This window comes from Euprymna scolopes, chromosome 21, assembly GCF_053919585.1.
Source record: "Euprymna scolopes isolate OS-2025 chromosome 21, ASM5391958v1, whole genome shotgun sequence".
NCBI lineage: Eukaryota > Metazoa > Mollusca > Cephalopoda > Sepiida > Sepiolidae > Euprymna > Euprymna scolopes.
In genome coordinates, this window is record NC_136502.1 from 74,963,413 (window position 1) to 74,988,098 (window position 24,686).

The following is a 24,686-nucleotide window of genomic DNA, read 5'->3' on the forward strand; positions in this document are numbered from 1 at the left end:
GGCATCCAACCCTGCTGAAAGAAGATAAATTTTATTGTTTGGAGAAAAATGACAACGTGACGTCACTTGAAAGACATAACGAAATATAATTTCGTTTCCATTGACAATGAGCGCTGACTGCAGTACCAGACCAGGATGCGCTGAGTGCAGTACCAGACCAGGATGTCACGGTGTTAACCTTTTCAATCGTGAGAAACAGGCCTGAGAGAGTTCGAAGATCAACAGGTACACATACAGGGAATAGATGATTTCCCTGAGGTGACGTAATTAGTGGTGATTGGTCTAGGTGGTAGCCCGACCTACCACTGACATGACTACATAAACGAGCCCCCTTGCTGAAATCGAGAGTTGGAGCTGAGATTCGAGAGAAATCAAATACAATCGAAGGGTCGTCACCCCCTTTCCCAAACCGTCACCACCGCCAAACGGAGAGTAATTAATCTAATCAGAACTCAGTGGAGTTTTGTCAAAATCAACAATTGAACAATTGTATATAATTTTATATTGTGTATATCTATCTTGAATTAACCAGTAGAATAGATATAACCGAGTCTGTTTTTCTTTCGCGTGCATGAAATTGATTCATTTCCAGTGATCGATGAAGCAGCGGCCTAACAACCTGAAGGACGAACACAGATCACATTGGGGTCCGTGACCAAGGATTGATGTGTATGTGACAAGGAGATCCCTATTAGGAGTCACCGACCTTTCACAATTGTTTCTGCATGCCTTTACAGGATATGATTCGGTGTTCAGAGTGTTCGGGATTGGAAAGAAGTTCAGAGTTCCAGCGGATCATCAAAAGAGAAGAAGACAGTGAAAGACCATTCAAAAGCATTCTCTCATCCAAAGCAAACACAGGATGTTGTGGAAACAAATGGCTCTAGGGCAAGGATAGCACTGCTCAATGGAGATCAAAAAGATTTCATTTTCTACGGACTTACTACCAGATTATAGAATGGATGAGATATAGTGATATAATGGCACTATCTGAATAGGGATGGAAAGTAAAAGAGGACAAACTTGTTCCAGTGATGACAGACAAAAGATTAACTCATTCAAAGGATTCACTGCAACTGTTTGAAAGGATGCAATACCCTAAGGTATATTTGCAGAAAGCATTGACTATCATGTACCCGTATGATCATTGCCAAGGTAGCAACTGTGACAATATGAAAAATGCTCCAATCATAGATGATGAGGATGAGGAGGAGGAAGTATGAACAACTTTGAAAAAACATTATGAATTATGTGAATCAGGGTGAGGTTGGGGTAACCTTAGATATGGTATAAGGGGTGATTCAACATCACTGGCAACCATTTCATGTGAAAGATTGACCTTGAAAACAATGCAAGATTTATTTGTTTATCATGAAAGCTGACCGTCGGGTTAGTGTTTTAAAACGTAATTAAAAATGATTTGTAAGTCGAAAATGTTCAAATTCGAAATTTGGAACTTTCCCATACTCAACTCTTGTCCAACTTTTGATGTGACGTATCAAAAGGCCGTTTGAAGTATTGTTGCTTAAACTACCGGGCTCGGACAACTTGATTGAGTGCATCACAGTTTTTTACCGAGAAAGTGCTCTCTTTATGAAAGAGTACTGATATTACAAGAATGGTGCTAATAAATAAACAAATGTCTATTATTAATTCCTGACCAACCTGACATAAAACCATAAAAAAATAAAATGTTGCATTTTTTTTGTCAGTTCGTCCATTGATTGACCCGTCTACTACAAGTAAACCTTGACTACATATTCAAATACACATAGTATCCACGGCCCAAATAAGATTTTGATATGGCGAACTCGGACTGGCTTTTCTAAGGAATGATGCACCTTTTCCGAGTGATGTTGTTGCAACAGGCCGAAAGGGTGAAAGTGCCAATCGATCGTTACAACTACCAAGGTAGACATACGGCAAAGAGGTAACAACCATAGCATAGAAGGATGACAGATAAAGATGATCATTTAAAGACGATGGATATCGTGTTTTTAATTTACCCCCCCCCCCTCAAAAAAAAAATGAAATCTTAAAATGCTGATAATGGAGATTGTGTATTCAGGATCCAGAAGAGCAGGATGCGATCAGACACTGGAATATGGTAATTGGACGTCAGTGGGCACTGGAACAAGGTGGCTATTCGTTAGTGGGCACAGGAACAGGTAGCTGGACGCCAGTAGACTCTAGAAAAATAAGGCTAGACGTCAGTGGGCACTGAAACTCGTAGCTGAACTTCAGTGGGCACTGGAACAGGTAGCTGGATTTCCGTGGGCACTGAAAATGGTAGCCGGACGTCAGTGGGCACTGGAACAGATAGCTAGACATCAGTGGGTGCTGGCAAACCAGAGGCTGGAAGCTACAGAAGTGCTGAAGGCTATAGGAGTCATCTGGAGCCGTTTTAGTGAGCCGAAGTTTGTTGGTTGTAGAGAGGAATCTCAGAAGGTAGGCAGTAGTAGAGAGTGACGTTTGCATGCATGCCCTGAAAAGGGCTGTTTGAACTGTAATAATAGTTTATGGTAGTTAGCCCTGAAAAAGGCCGTTTGAAGTATTGTTGCTGAAACCTTTAGACTGCCGGGCTCGGACAACTTGATTGAGTGCATCACAGTTTTTTTTTACCGAGAAAGTGCTCTCTTTATGAAAGAGTACTGATATTACAAGAAAGGTGCTGATAAACAAACAAATTTCTATTATTAATTACTGACCAAATCTCTTACAGTCAAAAGTGTTTTAGATGTTTATTGACTGTTTTTATATCAATTTCGCCTTATTGTGAAGTATATGGTTTTTCTTTAACACAGAAATATATAATTTTTGGACCACAAAACAATTACAATTGGACAATTTTTCCGGATTTATTGATTTTTTTTATTTTACGATTACACACACACACACACACACACACACACACACACACACACACACACACACATATATATATATATATATATAAGAGGTAACAGGACTGAGTGTTATATGGTTGTGTGAGCTATAGGCAAATGTGAGATAAACTGATTGGGTTAGCATCAGGCATAATATATATATATATATTAATCATGACACTACAACCAGCACTTATTCGTCAATGAGAAAATTGCTGTTAATTTTGCTATACAGTAATATTATTTAACTTTACATTTTCTATTCTATTCTCTCTCTTTCTCTCTCTTTCTCTCTCTCTCTCTCTCTCTCTCTCTCTATATATATATATATATATATATATATATATATATATATATATATATATATATATATATATATATATATACAAGGTGTGTTCCAAAATAATGTTTCCTATTTTTTATTCCGTTCAAATGGATTAAAAGTGATTACACATTGCATTGTTATGATGACTGAACTTAGGCATTCTTGACCTGAAATTTGTATCTGACTGTTGCAGATATTGACGATGTGAGATTTTAAGAAAGCAACCCTTGTTATAGACATACATCAGAAGCAAAGATGCATCATTGAATTTGTGGCAAAATTGTATTGAGAATGGTGGCGACTATGTAGAAAAATACATTCCAGAGTGCAGTCGCTCGTTTTAATGTTACCGCTCTCATCTCCATAGGTCTTCAACTTTTGGAAGCTTTACTTTTCAGATTATTCTTGTGTGTATATATATATATAACTCAATGTCTGTTAAAAAACGATATGTTAGCAGAACATTCAAATTTGAACTCGTTCACATGGCATCATTCAAACTTTGTTAGTGTAACTTATTACAGTGACTCAAGACTCTGCACGATATCAGATGTATAAATTAACGCTGTTTTTTTTTTTTTTTAAATATAAAATTATTTAAAAAAAAGGAATTATTTTCTTCGGACAAGTAAACAGGAAAACAAGAAAAATCGAAAAGTCGAAAAATTGTGAAAAAAATAGAATTTGTTAAAAAAATATTTTTCAACTATAAAAAATGATTTAAGTCATATGATTAAAGTAACATGAAAATATAACTATACATATATAATATATAATAGATAATATATAATATAAAATATAAAATATAAATATACTTAAGAAATCAATCATGCAATAAGAAAAATATATTTTCCATACATAAGTAAAAAAACAAAACAAAAAGAAAACCGTGAAAAATTGAACGACCCCCTCTTCTGAGTAAAATAATAAGTAAAAATTAATAAGTAGAAATTAATAACTAAAAATTACTAAGTAAAAATTAATCAGTAAAAATAACAAAAGGAAACAATACAAACAGAAATAAATATAATCAAGCAAACAAACAAGCAACAACAAAACAGAAAATAAAATAAGCAAAGATTGAAAATAAACAAAAAAAAAAAAATCTAAAAAACTTGGAGTGTTGAATCATTTTCTTTATATATGTAAAGCAATAAAAATAAAAAAATAAAAAAAAAACAAGGAGGAAAAGCATTATTTGTGACTTGAATTTTCATGCTCAACCCAGTTTTCTTTTCCTGAAATGGTTAGCATATCACAACCACTCCACCATCCCACTGAAACCATTGTTCCCTTCAAACCGATTCCTAAGAGACGCTTACATACCTTATCTATGACACAAGATAACTGAAATAAAAACAACAAAAAAGTCTTCGGTTATTGAGCATGATAGAGAAGCGATAAAACAAGCGAAACACGGATAAATTTAAATGTTGCCACAGACCCACTTCACCCTCACCTCCTCCCTGTATGAAAAATTTACAAACTAGGAAACGGAAAGAAATTACCTATATAACTAGCAGATATACCCGGCGTCGCCTAGGTACAAAATAGGTTAAAAGATATTGTTTAAACTCGTGCTTACCTTTTCATGTCAATACAAACCAAATTTCACACTGAAGAAATCTTTCAATAAACAAATATGAAATATCAGATATACTCATGAGTTTTATTTAACTTGCTTTTGTGCTTTTTGCATTGTTTCTGACAAAGAAGGAAGAATCGCTGTTTTCTGGGCCAGAATCTATCCTTATAGCCCTTATCGTTAGCTATTTTTTTTTTTACCTTGAAGTGATATTTTTGTTAGATTCAAGTGGCTTCATGCTTTGTCTGGAGTGATTTTCATAAAACCATATTTCAGATAAAAAGTTTTTTAGTCTTCACATTCCATGAGCGATGTTTCTGGCAAAGAGGCGCGGATTTGCTGTTTCTTGGGTCAGAATATTACCATATAACAATTATTTTTGACCTTGAAGTGATATCTTTTTTTAGATTCAAGTGGCTTCATGCTTTGTCTGGAGCGATTTCCATAAAAAAAGCATACTTCATTTTTCCAGTCATTATTTCAATCAATCAACCCCATTCATCAATCAAATTTATTGGCAAAAATAACGAAGTGCAACCAGTCATGAAAAAGCAGAATTAGACCTGAAATCTGCATCTCTGTGTTGTAGATATTGACGGTGTGAGACTTTAAGAAAGCAACCTCTGTCATAGATGTACATCAGAAGCAAAGATGCACCATTAAATTCGTGGCAAAAATGCATATATATATATATATATATATATATATATATATATATATATATATAGTTTGAATATTGGCTGCTGCCTTAAGAGAGTGAGAGAAGCGAGAGTGATAGATGTATAGAATAAGTAAGAGAGGGTGAGTATGATAGATAGAAGTTTAGTAATGATGGGTCACTATGCGAGTTAATTGCAAATTTCGGTTAGTTAGAATAATTTCAATTCAATTTATCAAACATAACTTAACCATTTATAAAGAAATAAATATTCAGTTGTACGCTAAATACTGAGTAACACAGATTAATCAGATTCCTCAAAATTCTTGACAATTTTGAAATTCATGTATAAATTAATATGAATAGACTAATCTAAAATTTCAGCCTTTAGCTTAAGGAGTCATGAGAAGAAATTGAAATTCAGGGAATCTTAATTGGTTTCTAATGATTGCAGATCAAATTCAATGCAAATCTAAAATATTTGAATTTTAATTGGGGGGGGGGGATCTCCTAAAGTCCCCTTAAAATACTATGAAGCAACTGAAATTTAGGGAATATTTATTAATTGATATCTGATATTGTTGAAGCTCGACTGAACACATGGAATAAATAACTACAATACAAAAGTAGAACAGATATATTGACAGCAAGAAAGTATATACAATATTTATATAGAGTCCATTGGTATAGTCATGGGAAGACCGTCCCTGGAGAAGGTGTCGGCTGGGTAGTCATCGACTCTCAATCTCGTGTCTCTCTGAGTCTTTCGCTGAGTCTTTACGGTACCGACCATATTTCCATGATTGACACTCCACGTATGCTAATTAGGTGGATCCTACCACAACAGATATCTAATTAAAAATTCACAAAAAAATTTGAAGACATTTGCATAAGACTAAACTAAACTAAATATCGCCCACATTTGAAACCCTTCACAAATGTGTTTTAAATTCATAATGATCGGTTGATTAGTTTCGGAATAAATCCTGTACGTACATATAAACTCACAAGCATACCAAACCTTATAAAGATAACCAGAAATATAATACTACAGACTGGAGATAAAGCATTAATACCGACAGTTTGGAATAATCAGAAATCCGGCTCGTCGAACTAGGAACAACGCACGTATTTCTTTCATCGCTCAGGAAACTAATTAGACTTGTCAGTGATGGTCATGCTCGTTTAATGAGTTGATAGCTTGTCTATCCGATATTCAACACATGCAATCCATTTGTCATTAATCAAATGAACCGTCGATAAAAGGCAGTAAGTGTAACCCTTTCTCCATGAGTGGAATATTTATTGCATATCAAGGTTATCATTCGAATATGTTCCACATACGTATATGCTTTTATCGCTTTCCCCCCAGAGAAGAGCCTTTGAATGAATATATAAATCTAATTCTCATTGTCTCAAGAGATAATGGACACATCCTGAAAGACTACCTGTATAATATAAATTAATCTTGAAGCAATGATTGCGTAATCACTATCTGCACGTCTGCTGATGTGGTATTATCTGGTCCCCCTTGCCATTGCCTCTGGTGCCCCCCCTCGCCAATCTTTCACGAAAAACACCCGTCTAGCTGAATCCACTGTGAAAAATTTCCCCCACTCTTTATCTGTGCCTAAATCAAAACGCGGATTCCATGAACAAAGCTTCTTTCTTAGAACTGCACGCCCGTGGAACTCTGTTCCGTCTGCCTGCTTCCCATCTGACTACAACTTGGATGTCTTCAAGTTCAACGTTAACAAATTCCTAATGAACCGCCCCCTTAAGTAAACACTTCATCAAATCTCCACACTAACGTACTGTACTTGCAATAACCCTTATCCCTGAGTGGCTTCCGGGCCTTGATAAGTGGTGACCACCGTGTAAAAAATAAAAAAATAAAAAATTGTTACATTATAGAGTTTGTGTGTATGTACGTGTCATTGTTACTAATGTTTACAGTGACTCTTCACTATCTGAATCCAAGTTATATTTGTGACCTATTTGCGTTTTTTCCGAGATAATCTAAATGTTCATATGCGGCGGGGGGGGGGGGGAAGTTTGACATACCTTATTTCCAACTAGGTTGCTGATCTTGTGATCCACCTGGATTTCATTTGTTCTTGGAGGGAAGCTGGAAACTGTTTGAACGAATGCATTTCACTCCAAAAAGATGGTTAGTTTTATATGTTTTTTTATTCACTTTCCAGGTGTCAAACACAGAAGAATGGAAAGCAAGTATCTTTGCTTGTGGTTAATTCTATTAGTCTCCATTTTTGATACACGTCAGCTCCCTTCCTCGGCGAGGGAGACGATTTGTTAAACCGTCCACTCATTTTGATGTCCAAATTCAAACTCCACTCTCTAACCTGATCACGTGATAAGCACGTCCTTCCGGGTCAGGTATTTTTAGAGCTTCCGGTGAAAGTTGCCCATTTTATAGTTTTGACAACTTTTTATCAAAACATATTCACATCTCATCTCTTGTTTACCTCGCCAGTTAGATAGATAGATCGACAGACAAATAAATAACAGATCATGTTCCCAACTACATAACAGTATTGCAGATTTTGTTTAACACATAGATGGTGTATTGACAGGTACAACTGTTTTATTTCTGCTGTGCTTAAAATAATGACAACACACACATGAAAATATAACAATGTATCTTTACTCACCGTGACAGTGACGGATTAGGTATAAGGAAGTAGATGCACACACAGAAATTCAACAGGTTGATTTTTCTTGAGTCCAAATCTTCAACCAACAACGATATCCTTTTCGATTGTTATATAACCATTTATGACCGCTTGAAACGCCTCTTTTACGATGCCATTATCACTGTAACCGCACACCAAGGTGTTTCATTCGGCCATTGTCGTTTCACTAGATTGGCCTGACTTTGATTAAACCTGTGTAATCTTTCGCTTAAAATGACCTTTCAAACATCATACTTTTAAGTTTTCTTTCTTACAATTTCATATTTGTTGCTTTTTTATGCAGGTGCTTGTCAGGTTACAATTTTTATTCAAATGACCTTTTGGTACATATGATAATTATTTTATTGTTTTACAAGTGTACGCTTGTCAAAATTGATTTCTCTATACACACGGCTTAGATATTCAACACAACAATGCTGGGTTCAGAGTAGACCTGGGAATTATGGTTACACGGGAATAACTTCACATTTCCCAAAGCTTTCAAATTGAGGTCCCACCAAGATTTAGTTTCATGTCATAGTGTTATAGTATGATTTAAATTTATCTATTACAGGAATAAATGGACTCACTTGGCAGACATGGCAGTCATTTGTCGTTTTTATGTCGGTATATATACTAGTCAAGGACCTGATCTTGTAAATCAGTCTGCCAGAAACTATGCAATTTCAGTGATTTTTAACCTGTAGGGCTGAGGTATTGTCCTGAATAGTCCTAAGAGGGGGACTCTCCCAGGCCTTACTTTCCATCTTTAAGGTGTCCCTTTTCCTCTTTTGAATTGAAGGGAATGCTGCTAGGGCTAACTAGCATATTTTTTAGGATGGCAGAGTACCCTTCTTACCCTTCTTTAGGGGTGCTAGTTTTATTCTCCCAAATTCTAACCATGTGCCACTTCTTTCAGTAATGGGAAGAAAGTAAATACTATTTAGTGGCAATCATAGCAACAGAACAGAACGCAGACTTTCTGTAACATATTCTCTACTTCTGTAAATAAACTCTAGTAAATGTACCATCTTGTTGTTTTAATTATTATTGGTCCTTCAAGGACACAACACATAGTCAAGACACTAATTAGGCAAGCATATTGCATCCTTATAAGGAAATATAACCTGAGAACAACTGAATTAATTTGTTTGAAAATTCAAGCCATGATGCTATGCATCGTCCTGGAGGAGCATAGTTGCACAATGTCTCGCAAATAAAATGAGACCATATCTCTACAATAATAACAAGATTATTTCTTTTAACTAATGGGTCACTATTTATCAAAGTCAGAAGCTACTCGAGGATTACACTACCATCTATGGTAGCACATCAAAGACCGTAAACGACCAAGTTTTCACGTCTGATCTTGAGCATGTCGTACAATGGGGAAAGAGGTGGCTGGTTACCTTTAATGCATCTAAAACCAAGCTTTTATCCTTACATCATCAACGCTCTGATCTCCATATGGCATCAACTGAAATGAATGGCTCCCGTCTTGGGGAGACCTCATGTTTTGACAAGCTTCTGGGCTTGACCTTTACTCCTGATCTGAAATGGAACATACATCAAATCCGTTGTCAATGCTGCTGGAAAAATGGTGGGGTCCTTCTATCGATCCAGTAGATATCTCACTGCCGATGCAATTCTCTATCTATCTAAGAGCCAAGTACGTCCAAGGATGGAGTACTGTTGTCACATCTGGCCAGGAGCTGCTAGAAAGGACTTATCCTGCCTTGATAGAGTTCAAAATAGACTTTATAGCCTCGTAGGAAATGCCCTTTTCTCTTCCTTGCAACCTCTTTCCTACAGAACAGATGTTGCGAGTTTACCTCTACTTTATCGTTATTTTCGTGGCAAGTGCTCGACTGAGCTCTAATCTATGGTCCCCCCCTCGCCAAACTTTCACAAGAAACACTCGTCTAGCTGAAAACACTATCAATAATTCCCCCCATTCTTTATCTGTGCCTAAACATAAACATAGATTCCATAAGCAAAGCTTCTTTCTTAGAACTGTACACCTGTTGAACTGTCTTCCGTTTTCCTGCTTTCCAGGTCGTCTTCAAGTCTACCGTAAACAAGTTCTTGATGAGCTGTTCCACTTAAGTTAACAAATTTACCGAATTTCCATTGCTAACGATTACTATATTACCTAATTGACTACTGGACACTCATTAACCCTTATCCTCGAGTGACCTCTGGGCCTTGATAAGTGGTGAGGCCTATGTAAAAAAAAAGGATAAGGGTTAACAATATAGACGGATTCTCAATGGTATGATGAAGAATATTATGAGAGGACTGAACATGTTGAATAGAATGAACTAAATTTGATTACATATGAAGGCAGTTTATGACGAGTATTTGTTAATATACAATTTGAGGACGACCATGATGTATCTGCAGAGAAATACAAAAATGATGATAATAGATAAAATTTTGATCAAGCACTGCATTGATATACAAGTGAGTAAAATGGGGAAAGGTAATTAAAAGGCATGTGTTGATTGGAGAGTCCTCTTTGTTCATCAGTAGTGTAAAGTAAAAAAAAATATCTCGATCTCATAAAAGGAAAACTAGTTAAACTGCAGTTTAGTGGCCTGAACATAAGGCAATAAACAATTGTGTATATGCAATGAATATTGTTTAAGCTTGTTTTTGTTAAATATTAGCAAACGAGGAATCATTTTGGAGTTAAAATCTATTTAGTATTTTGCTAATAATCTTAAGAACAAGCTGGGAATGTGTACATACACTGAAATAATCGTTAGAAAGACAATGGAGTCTTCAAGCAAACGAAAGTTAGCGATTATTTCAGCATATGTACACTAAAGATTACTAGCAAAGCCCTAAATAGAACTACACACCTATTGAACTGTCTTCCTCATTTATTAATATTTGGATTATTTGGATTTTTCGCACTACTGTTCTCATCTTGAGTGTTATTTTCATAGCATTTTAGTTAATGCAACCTCCGACCTTTTTCTAGTGTATCTTGTTAAATGAGTCAATCTGCACGGAAATTCGAACAGAGCACTCTATTTTATCCATGGAGGTAGCATGCTCTCGTTCTGTCAACCATGACTGGGTAGAGATCCCTGAATTCAACAAGATACATCTGGAGAAGGTCGGAGGTTACATCGACCAAAATATTGTGAAAATAACACTAGAGATCAGTAGTCCGAATAATCAAAAGAATACGAATAATCGATCCTCATCTAAAAAATTCAGAAGTGAAACAATATTTATCGCCTGTACACAATTTTTCATTGCATCATGTTCAAGCCACTAAATTGCGGTTTTATCAGAAAAAAAGGATTTAAAAAGATAACAAGTGATGAATACAGAATATTAGGCGATTACGTCGGCACAAAAAATACAATTTTTTTCTGAGGGCTGCAATATCTTCTCTGTCAATCTTGTGAGTCTCACGCATTTCAAATTGTTCATACCCATATGTGGTGAAGTAGCGCTTCTCGTTTGAATGATGGCTCATGAAAAGTCATTTTGGAATCAATCTGTCTTTCTATCTTCTTCTTTTATACGCACTACATTGTGTGCCTTTTGCAAGTTTTGTCACCTTGATCTCAGACGTGCTGTGTCAACTTGATGATCTCAGATGTACTGTGTGACCAGCTGTGGTCAAAACAATAATAGTTGAACCATGGTTGTGTGAAGTAGAATCCAATCATTATTACTATTTATTTGCTTCCTCACGAGAGCAAAATGTGACACAAGGTCGTTTTTAATGTAGGGGAAAAACCAATACCCCTAAAAAGGGGCACTCTAGAAGTAGGGAAAAATAAAACTTACCTTAGCATAGAAAAGATTTCTCCTACATTAACTAATAGCAAATTAACTTAAGTGTAGCATCAGAACAGATACTACACTGTGATCTTAGCTCGAAGAATCACTATTTACCTGGAGAGACGGCATATAGCAGATGTTTAAGCAAATAAAGGCAGACTTCATTAAAATAATTACTTTAAATCTTTTTCATTTTACATGCGATGTTTAGACGCGAGTGAAAATAACGTTAAAAATGCTATTCCTCCATATAAGTTTTTTTTTCTTCATTTAAAATTTTAATTCTTACATAATAACATTACGAGTATCGTCAGGCTGTTTTATCCGAATTAAACTAAGTCAGCACAGAGTGCTCACTATTTTAATGCTTTGAACCATATTTTCAATTTTCCATCAAATAACATTTTGTGCTATCGTAGTTTAATACAGATATAAACAACATAATGACACCTGTAATGGTATCATGTAAATGTAGTAAAATTTACGTAGGGATGTATAAAAATAATGCTAAAAACGGTATTTTTTTACATAAGGTTTGAATATTGGAAAATTCCATTTTATAAGTTACGTTAAAGTTAGTTACATTTAAGAATATTGCGTTACAAACTAGAAAATCAGTATTGACATGTAACAGATAAGCTGATGAGCTTTCTCTTTATTTTTATTGAGATGAAGGTGTAGTCGGTTATAAGTATTTGTTCAGGTCTATTATGTGTGTACATGGTTAACAGGGAAAGAAAAGAAAAATTTTTGCTGTCATTAGTAACAACCACTGCTATGACATTTCCTCATTTTGTCATTAAGTCCTAATATTCAATGGGCGATGTTTCTGACAAAGGAAGGAGAATTGCTGTTTTCTGGGTCGGATTTTATCCATATAACACTTATAGTTGGCTAATTTTTGAATTTGAAGTCGTACGTTTTTTGACGTTTCTGAATTTTTGAGATGAGGATTGGTTATTTGTATTATTCATCGGACTACTGTTCTCATCTCAGGCCCTAAATAAGGACCTCTATCCAGTCATGGTTGACGCAACAAGAGCTCGCTGCCCCCGTGAAGTAAATAAAGGGTTCCGCTCGAAATTCCGTCCAAATTCCTGATTTCGACAGAAACATTTCCGAGTTCAACAAGATACACCTGAAGAAGGTCGGAGGTTACATAGATCGAAACATTGTGAAAATCACACTCAAGATGAGAACAGTAGTCAGATGAATGAAAATAATACGTATGTTTTTTTTTTTTTTTTTTTCTCATCCGTTGCATTCAGGAGCAATATAGATATGAAAAAAAAATAAACGAATAAACATACCCAAGCAAAAAAGATGAAATATTACTATAATAGTAACTTATCGTTGGTTAGATTTTGGCCTTGAAATGGTATTGTAGCAGCTGAAACTCGCTACAATCACAGGCAAGAGCTAACTCTCACGGTTTGAAATCCATTTTCTCCATGGCTTGGCCAATCACGAGCCAGTTCTCAATCAAGTGACCAAGTACATAAAACCTTTCTTCCTCTTTCCTCCTGACCCTGCCGGGCAGCAGTCATTAGCGTGGGCCTTTGACTCCAGGCAGAACGTGAGTGCAGCAAGCTAATATGGCGACCTTCTAACTCTTTCCAGTACCCGAACGAACATTCTTTATCATGCTACAGAACTGCTCTCATCGATACACCGATACACACACCTCGACAACACGTAAACACACTAAATACCTTTCCCTTTCTTTCTTCTTCAACAGGCCTGACTGAAGTTTAATCTTCGTCTCCACATCAGGAACTCTTTTCACGACTACTATAAATGCAAGCGCGCACGAACACTGAACTCTCCTAACCCGTTTCTCTCTTCTTCTAACGCTACTAACGAAGATGACAAATAAAGTTTATTAATTGTTAAAATGAAACTTCTTTTCGTTGTCTTCAATATTTAACTAAAGTATCTTTTTGTTGCTCTTTGAATAAAGTGGCTTTGTGCATTGTCCAGAGCGATTTCCATAGAAAAAAAAAAATCAACATACAACACAACAAAACTAAACAGAAAAAAGAGGATAGAGATCGAACTGCCGCTATGTGTTATCTATACAACTAGACTCCAGCAGTTTACCTGATAAGCCACTATCCAGATAGTTTGCTGAGATCAAACGTTTGGTTTTTGTAGTACTACAGCAAGAGCGTCTATATATATTTCTTTTGCATCCCTGTGAATTTTGATAATAGATTCTCGTTTGTCGTGTACTGCAGAACTGCTGCTTAATAAGTTGCATTATATCCGAGTTATGGATGACTGTAGATTTCCTTGATTCGCAAGTATTTGACCCAACGATAAGGGTTAGTTTGCGTTGTTAATGTCTTTAATGTTTTGACTGACGAAGGTTCGTTTGGTTAGCTTTGATCCTTCTTCTTTGGTTTGCTTGGGTTCTGGCTTATATGAAAATGTTTGGCAGGTACTCGGCTCCCAGGGAAACGGGTTTCTTATTGGTTGAACAAATTCATTGACCAATCAAAATTTAAGTATTTATCCAATGAAAATTGAGTATTTGACCGAAATCGTTCGTTTTTGTGTCTGCTGATTTTGTTGTGTTCGCTGTTATTTTTGTTTATCTTAACTTTGAATAGGGTTCTATCAATCAGGGGTCATTTTTTAGTTAAAAGAAAACTTAATGTCTTGTCCATCATTTTGTAATAAGTCTTATAGTTACACAGTTAATCCCTGTGACTTTTCTTTTATGTCGTATCAACCATATCTGCTCCATTTAATTAGAAAAACGGTTTGTATTTATTTTTCTATCAAATTCAATTCGAGTTGATCTGTAGACGTGAGGGAGCTGGACGGAACGAGATCGCAGCTGAAAAATGTATGCACACATGTAGCCAATAATGCTTGTATAATAAAGCTATGCTATAGCACAGTTGTAAACACTATTTTAGAAACACTGGAGTTTCATTAGATTAGCAATAACATCTAGAAAATAACAGAATAGTCGTTACGAAGACGAAACATAGAGAAAAATACATAAAAGGAGAAAGGAAAAAGAAAAGAGAAAGAAAATGAAGAAGATGAGGAAAAGGGGGGGGGACGCATTAAGAAAAAAAAAAGGAATGAAAACGAAAATCGTGTTTAAATAAAATAAAATAAATAAAACGGAGCAAAATCCAAAATGGCAAACAAAGGCAAAGGAAGCGACCAAGGAAACGGTAAGAAAGCGTCTGCGTGCTTCTTGAGTTGTATTACAATTTCCGTCTGGTTGTCTGTCGGATGTAAACGGTGATGGGTAGGAATAGAGAAACAAAAGCGCAAGAGTTACACGTCCATAGACAATGGAGACAAAAAAAAAAAAAAAAGAAAAAAAGAAGAAAAAAAACTGCATCTCTCGCAGACCCGGATAAAGCCGATGCTCTTTTTCCGACCATGTGTTTTTTAGTTCTTTTGTCTTTCTCTTCTTCTTGTCCGTGTTTTTTCCTGCGACCCCCCTCCACCCCCACGTCTCCTTCGCTGTTTGACAACCGACCGCCCCGTCCCACAGCGTCTGAGACCCGAACAACAATCATGCCAATAATGACAACAACGATAACAGCGTCTTCAATGGAATCGGAGAAATTCGGTGGCGAAACAAGCGGAGGCAGTTGCGTGGTGGTCTGTCGGGGGTGGAGGTGGTGGTGTCGGGTATGAGGTGGGGGTGTAGGATGGTCTATGGAAACGCGGCTGCAGCAGTGGCAGTGGTAAGCAGGAAAGGAGAGCTGTTGAACGCCAGCGCAGACAAGCATGCTCTTTAGCAGTTCGCAAATACAAACATTGATATAAACAGTGGATTTACTCAAAAGCCTTCTTGACAGGTGGGTGCTGTACAATTCATTTCTTCTCTTTCAAACTGATTCGCTTTGAATCATATCGCAATAGACCTACATCCATGTATACATGTACATGTACACAGACAAACACACACACACACACACACATATGAACAATATATTTACATAATACGCACACATACACGCACATACATATATATCCTATAAAGAATAGGATACTCTAGGTACTGGTAGCGGTTGGAAGTATGTATACATACAGTACAGAAACGCTATAGTTTCCCTTACGGCAAGTGCCGTGGTGCAGGGGTAAAATACCTGACACTGCTGATCACAATTGGATCTGGCGTTCTAGTTTTAATGAACAGCCGTGATAGGGCGAGACTGTCTGTCTAGCTGCACTGATGAGCTGTGAAACAGCGAAACAGTACTCTATGTGGATGAATATATATATATATATATATATATATATATATATATATATATATATATATATATATAATTCCATGCTCACATGATATCATACCTGGCATAGCCTGAATAGGTTATAGTCATTCTTGTCAAGGGGATATGTCCTCGACACAGTCTGACAAAATCTTGGACACTTTTAAGTAAGAAATGACCTTGCATCTGTCGGTGGAAGTATGGTTCTGTGTAGTCCTAGGAGGCTCACCCTCTCATGTCATTGCTCCCGGTCTATCACGTAGAGTAAGTGCTTGAGGCGCCTCTGCCAGGAAATACCAACGGGCTGCTGAGGCAAATTTTTAAGCGGTTAGATTGCTCCTCCATTAGGGACGCTGGCTTGACTCTTCCCACCTTCTAACCTCGTGTCACATATTCTTGTCGTGGGAAGGAACTAAATACCTATATAGACATGTATATATATATACATGCACGCATATATACTCCTACACAGATGCATACGCGTAATATATATATATATATATATATATGAGGAAATATGTTTATTAAATTATATTTCACTTTTTATTTATACAAATCCTTTAATTTACGAAGCTCGATGTAACTACAGAGCATATACAAATAAATGACAAAAGTCTGCATTCCGAATTTCAAGATGTTGACAATCTTACCGTTTATTTTTTAAATCTTTTGACATTGTGAATTTACAGATACTAAAAGAAATAAACGTTAATATGGTAAACATCTTGACATTTGGAATATAGACTTTTGTCACTTATATATATATATATATATATATATATATATATATATGTATGTATGTGTGTGTGTGTGTGCGTGTGTGTGTGTGTGTGTGTGTGAATTAAAAAAAACGAGTATATCCAAATTAACTGATATGGTAATACTTTTAATATTTCGTATTTATTATCCAAAGACTTCATCAGAAAATGCCTGATGTTATTTTTCCGTTCATCTCTCCACACACAAACATAATCATATAAATATTAACATCTACAGACACGTGTTTTGTTGTGTGAAAACATGTTAGTGTATCTTTATCGAACAAATCACTAATTTTGATGTTCGAACCCCGGACTCCAGTGACCATTCACTTTGAAAGTCCAACATACTAGGTGTCACTGTTGGATTGCTCGTTGATGCCGTGTAGGTTAAACTTTGCAGTGTATAATGCCATTAATCGATTTCAGTAGATAGTTTAATTACGTTCAGGGAAGAAACTCGCATATTATCTTCAGTTGAAATCGCCTTTTTCTTACATCAGAGTGCTCTCCCCTAAGGATATTAAATATATTACATAAATATTAACATCACAGAAGACATGCATTTCATCTTTTAAAGACTTATAAATTCATCCATTGTATATATATATATATACATATATATATATATATGTGTGTGTGTGTGTGTGTGTGTGTCTGTGTGTGTGTATACGTATATGTATATGTATGTATATATATATATGTGTATATATATATATACGTGTACGTTTATGTATATACGTATATATATATTTATATATATGTATATATGTATATACGTATATGTATATATACATATGCGTATATATATACCATATATATATGGTATATATATATATATGTATGTATGTATATATATATGCATGTATGTGTGTGTATATATGTATATATATATGTATATGTACATATATATGTATATTTATATATTTATATATACATATATATACACAAATATATATATCTATGTATATACATACATATATATATATACACGAGCAAACAGCTAATAAAATATGTTATATATATATATATATATATATATATATATATATATATATATATATATATATATATATATAAAGAATACGAAAAGTAAAACAGTTTATAACTCTTCTTTATTCATTTTCTATTGGTGACGTGCAGGAATACAAAGTATTATTATGACAAAAATTAAAAAAATTTCTTTTACAATTGCATATTTTCAACCGACTCTTCGGTCTTCATCAGTGTAGTGAAAGTGATGCGCATGCATGAGGGAAGAGGCGAAAGGAGGAGGAAGGAGGAAAAGGTATAGCCAATAAGAAAGTGCCACCTTAGTCTTTAATACATATACATATAAGTACACACAGACCCCCATGCACGCACTCTATATAAGGTGAGCCAAAAGTAGGTGTACAAAGTTTTAAACATTTCTACTTGTGGAAGCGGCACTCTTGTCATGATAGATGCCAACTAGGGTGAGCCATCCAGTCTCAATAAAAATGGCCCGGCTACTTATACCCTTAAAAGAAAAACAGATCAAGTTAAATTATACTTGTTTTAGTTGCTGAATATGATGGAGATAAATAGCCAAGACCATTTTTATCTAGGTCGGATGGCTGACCCTAATTGGCCTCTACCATAACAAGAGTACCACTTCCACAGGTAGGAATGTTTACAACATTGTCCACCTACTTTGGGATCACTCTGTATATATACTTATAAAGTTTAGGATTTTTTCTCGCACAGACATTGATATTAAAAGTCTACTTTTTCTATTTAAAAATTATTAAAACGAACTTCTTAATATACGTAAGGATGGATATGCGAGCGATTACAGAAAGCTTAACTAATTTGCATATTCCTTAAAAAAAAAACTAGCGTTAATTAATTAATTATTAATTAATTGCTTATTAAATTTTTTGGTTTCTTATTGGATGATTGGTTTCATTTCACTTAATTCTATGTATGCATAATTTTTACATTCTGTATAATTGCGTACAATTTAAGATATATACGTTCTAGCACACGAATATATATATATATATATATATATATATATATATATATATATATATATATATATATATATATATATATTAATTTATAAAATATATATGGCGATTAAGCTACATTGAATATTCAGCCTTTCATCCACTCTAGGATTCGTCAGGCTTATGCGCGAATTCTGTGGTTGTTTATCGTTTTTATATGCTCCTCTTCTAAGAGTCCTAGAGTGGATGAAATGCCGAATATTCAGTGTAGCTTTATCGCCATATATATTTTATAAATTAATAACTAGCTCTACCTACGTATTGAGCACTTTTGAAGTAAATACTTAAAGTTTACGCACAAATCTATACTTATATTAATTTTATGTAAGTAAATCTATACTTTCGTATATTAATTTTATGTAAGTAGTTATATATATATATATATATATATATATATATATATATATATATATATATATATATATATAAGTAACCTTTTCGGTGCATGTGCAAATAGTCTCTATCAAACTCCTCTCTTCAGAGTTTAAATTTGATATATAGGGTATGTAGACCTATAATACTCTTTCAATTTAATTTCAACTGGTAAAACTGGCTGCTAATGGGTCAAAATTTAAAACAAACCAGTTGACCTTGGTCAGGTAAGTTGAATAAAACATAACTCCTAAAACTGCAAAATAAAATATTCAGAGCTCAAAGTTGCTTAATTTTTAAACTTTCGTATTCGTCTGTAGATAGCGCAGATGGTAACGATGCTGTAAAGATAAATAACGATTAAGGCTAGAGTGCTAAAATTTCTGATTTCGATTCTAGCGGATGGTACTCATGTCACATTCTTTTATAATTTTTGAAATCATTACTATATATTGGATAATAATCCATCGAAAATTTCCTCTATAATAATAAATACGAAATCTGCATGAATTTTAATATAATATATATGAGTGCTTTACCATCGGGCAATGCCAGACGGCCTGCTAGTATATATATATATATATATATATATATATATATATATATATATATATATATATATATATATATATATATATATATATATATATATATATATATATATATTTTTAGAGATGGAGAGAGAGAGAGAGAGAGAGAGAGGGAGGGAGGGAGGGAGGGAGGTAGTCATTCACAGACAGACTGTTTCGTCATGTTACAACTTCAGTGTGGCTATAACAGCAACCCTGCCAAGTCCAGGATCGAACCAACAACCATTGAGTCAATACCTCTAATACAAACATAGTCGATATGTCTGATCACCAGAACACAGGGACAGAGGCACTATATATATATATATATATATATATATATATATATATATATATATATATATATGATTACTTCATTTAATCACATAAATTAAAAAATGAAGATATAATTTTATGCATAAGTTTTCAGCATTTACTTCAACATTGCTCAATACATAGGTAGAGCTAGGTAGTAAGTAATGAAAATATGTGTTTGTATTTATATATGTATAGGTATATACATGCATATATGTATGTGTGTGTGTGTGTTATTGTTTTTGTTTATATTTACACATCTTTAACTGGTAAGTTCCTTTTACCTGTGCCATGCCCTCATATGAGAGCATGTATATTTGTAAAAGATAATTATCTGCATACACGTGTTTCGCCATCTAGACAGATCGTCAGCGTGCCTAGCGAGTCATTAGGATCCTCGTGTCAAGTCTTGCTATATCTAGATACGGCGATGACGATAGGGATGCTTCATCAGTGTATAAAAATAATTAAAATAAGATTCATATTAAGCTGCAACATAAACCTATATGTTGTCCACACACACACACACACACACACACACACACACACACACACACACACACACACACACACACATATATATATATATATATATATATAAAAGATAGATAGATAGATAGATTGATGAGATAGAGAGAGAATGAGAGAGAGAGAGGAGGGGTGGATAAATATATTATATCAACCTTCTTTGGGGTTATAAGTGCTTACCATTGGTTGGGAACTAGTCACTATTTTACTCATAGTTCAAGGATATTGAGTGTGTATGTCTTATACGCACTCACAGACGTGCATACTGTTGAAATGCCCACTGGAGAGATCTTGAATGCCTATTGGAGAGAACTTGAATGCCTACTAAACACTATTCCCGAGTGTCAAAGGTCTCTCTGTACAGGGGTTTGTCAGAACAACCTGACATGAGGGCACTTTTCCCTAGAAGTAAACCCTGACCAAATATTCAAAATCACATCGTATTCGCTGCCTAAATAAGATCTCTCTATGGCTAACCCAAATTAACTTTTACAAGGAATGGTGTATTTTCTCCAAGTGATGTTACCTCAAGTAATAGCACGTAGCTGGATACTCAACTAGACTAGATAAATTCTTGTCCTGGAATCCAGTAAAACCAAGAACCAAAACGAAAATATACACTATATTAATAATATAACATATGAAAATGGTTAATTGGGGAGAGGAAAATTATCTTCTCAATTTCTTTACTAACTCAACGAACTCAATGAAACATATGCGAATACCTGTGTATCTCATAGGTAGTGGGCCCCTTGATTTCTGAGAACTTTGAAGTAAAATAAAACAAAAAAATTGAAAATATATTCCATTACGAGTTCACCATCTTTCACCACTGATACAAATTCAAAGAGATCTAATCAGAAAATCTAAATAAAATAAATCTAATATCTATAAGTGAAAGGTTTTAATGATGTGTACGGCGAGACTGGCTTAAAGAGATCCTTACTCTCCATTGCAGACCTCATTATCTCTTTGTAGATGTTCTCCGTTCCCAACTCCATTAATAAACAAACCCTTTCCTTTAATAACGGTACTACCGATGCAAACACGAGTTTCAAGCAAAAACTAATGATTCGTCAGGTTCAATTGCTATAAAACATCTTTTTCACTCCATCTTTTTCGCTATTGTAATCGCTTTGAACTGTCATCTAGGCGTCAGCCTCTGTCCCATCGACGAAATGTTGCATCCCTCTGCCTGTTCTCCAAGTACTTTAATAGTGAATGCTCTGACGAACTACAAACCCCCTCGATATGAATACCCCCGACAAACCTGACAAGCAACTAAATCCCACCCTTTCACAGTAGAAATCACTAGATGTAAGAAAGTCTTCTACTCCAATAGTTTCTTCCACAGAACTGCTAGACTTTGGAACTCACTTCCGGGATTCTGCTTTCCCAACTGTACTGACATGCAGAAGTTCAAGTGTAATGTGAACAGACATTTTGCTACTCATCTCCCTTCATAATACCCCTGCAACTTATGTCCCCAATAGTAGCCTCCTACTTCAAAGTGGCACTGTGCTTTGTTTAGGGTGAAAATTGAATAAAACAAAATGAATAAATAAATAAAAAAAAATACTTTACCAGCTTATCTGCCATTTCTCTGTGTTAATGAATGATGTCATCAGTGTACATGGAGGCAAAAAAGAAACCAAATAAGAAAGATAACACTATTAGTAATATATAAACACACACACACACACACACACACACACACACACACACACACACACACACATATATATATATATATATATATATATATATATATATATATATAAGGAGCCTTAAATAAGTTTCCAACTTTTTTCGTATGAGCACTTTTATTGATAGCACACACATGAAACTAGTCTCCTTCAAAGTAATCTCCTCCGGCCGCAATGCATTTGTGGTACCGTTCCAACAATTTCTTGAAGGCCCCATGGAAGACCTCTTATGTGATCATGTCAATGACCTTCTTAATAAAACTATTTTTATTGGCAGACGCCGGTAAGTAACCAGTCAACATTACAACAGCTTCAACGGCTAAATGGATGTCTTTTTTTCTGTTTTTATTTTCACCTCTCTCGCCATCCGGACTGCCTACTGCATCTAATTTTTTTTTCTTTTTCTCTTCGCTGCTATTTAAAATTTTTTTTTGGTATAACTCAATACCCTGTCTTCGCCACCTCTCTCTACCTGTTCTTGACATTCCATAGCCATTCTTACCATGAGGAGTTGGGGGTGTCTATTCTGAAAGCCCTTCATAATATGAGGAGATTAGGGGTTGGGCAGCAGCAGCAGCAGCAATAACAACAACAACAACAATGGTACTTTAATTTTTTCCCAGAGGAGGGGCATGCTTCCACTGGGCAACGCCGGTTAGCGGGTACTGCTAATATATTATATATGATATATTGGAATTACAAATAACAGAACCATTTAAGTAGGTAAAGTTCGCTAATTTCTTTTTCTTCTTCATTTCCTTTCTTTTTTTTTCCTTTGACGTCCGATGACTTATCTCATCTAAACTGTATATATATATATATATATATATATATATATATATATATATATACACACACACATATCTTGGCTGTACTTTGCAAATGAAGATTCTATGAAGGAGGTTGTCCACGTCAACTGCAGCATGCTTGTGCTCGATGTGGGACAAGCAGGTTTCGCCACAGTGGCTGCAGTCAAAAGTCGCGTCAGGTGTGGCTGCTGAGGCTTCTTGAATCTTCCTCCTGCAGCGCGTCTCCCGCAGATTCTCTGTGCGGGTGATCTCAAAGGAGGTGACAGCATGATGGACATTGGACAGTAGGTCGCCAGGTATCAGTTGGACAAATATGGTAAAATAGCCTCAAAAAAGGAGTGTTTTTATTAGCCCTAAAAGAGCCCTTGAGGCACACTCAAGAGTTATTGTGAAGTACAGACAAACAAAATTATATAGAAATCAGTTAGCTACAACTTTTCAGAAAGTTTTATAAAAATCCAAGGCATCAATTTTTTTTTTAAATAAGTACAAAAGTGTCAATTTTAGCCGTTTTAACCTGAAAGGCACCACTACGGGGGAACTGGAGTTTTCGTTCAGTTGCATTTTTACTCATATTATGTTTAATGTTTGTGCAAAATGTCAAAATATTCCAAGGCATAATTATTGAGAAAAGTGCGGACAGATGAATGGACGAACAGACAAAACTGAAATCTTTTTTTTTTTTTTTTTTTTTTTACACAGTGATCACCACTTATCAAGGCCTGGAAGCCACTCAGGGATAAGGGTTATTGCAAGTACATTACGTTAGTGTGGAGATTTGATGAAGTGTTTAATTAGGGGGGGGCGGTTCATTAGGAATTCGTTAACATTGGACTTGAAGACATCCAAGTTGTAGTCCGGAGGGAAGCAGGCAGACGGAACATAAACCTTAGGAAGATCTCCATCATTCTAGCAATTATAGGAACAACCGAGATCATAAAAAACTTTTTTCAAACCTACCTGCTGAATATATTCAGTGGACCAAGTGCAAGAGATATCCAAACAGTGGTGCCTGGAGAGACGGTTAGAATCTTGAAAATATTTTTGGGTTGGAGTATCTGAATGTCTGGCAACCGGTAGGATGCCCCATCCCCAGCAAAAGCATAAAGACAAGAAAAGTGGACTAAAGGTACAAAATAGGTCTTGTCTTCAATAAGACATGATTATGTTTCATTCTCGTTATAACGTCAATAGTTTTAAATTCATCTCCACTGCAGTCAACTATTGGCGGCTAGCTATGTGAATCAACTGAACAAATCACCCAAAATATTTCGCAAGGGACACATGTATCATGTGTGATGAGGTATGCAAAACTAGCTGAGATGTTAAAAGATTCACGTTCGTACACAGAAGTACATCGCCAAAGGCAACCTTATAATCGTTATGATGCTTGTCTGCT

General features: G+C 35.3%; 1 protein-coding gene across 1 annotated transcript in view; it reads left to right on the forward strand.

Annotated features, from left to right (window-relative positions):
• The first annotated feature begins 15,574 nt into the window (after nucleotides 1-15,574).
• The window catches only part of LOC145242514 (protocadherin gamma-A11-like), a 282,634-nt gene continuing 273,522 nt past the window's right edge, over nucleotides 15,575-24,686 (forward strand). The window contains exon 1 of the mRNA XM_080105577.1: nucleotides 15,575-15,780. The gene's annotated coding sequence lies outside the window, so the exon portion shown is untranslated. The remainder of the gene's footprint in view (nucleotides 15,781-24,686) is intronic.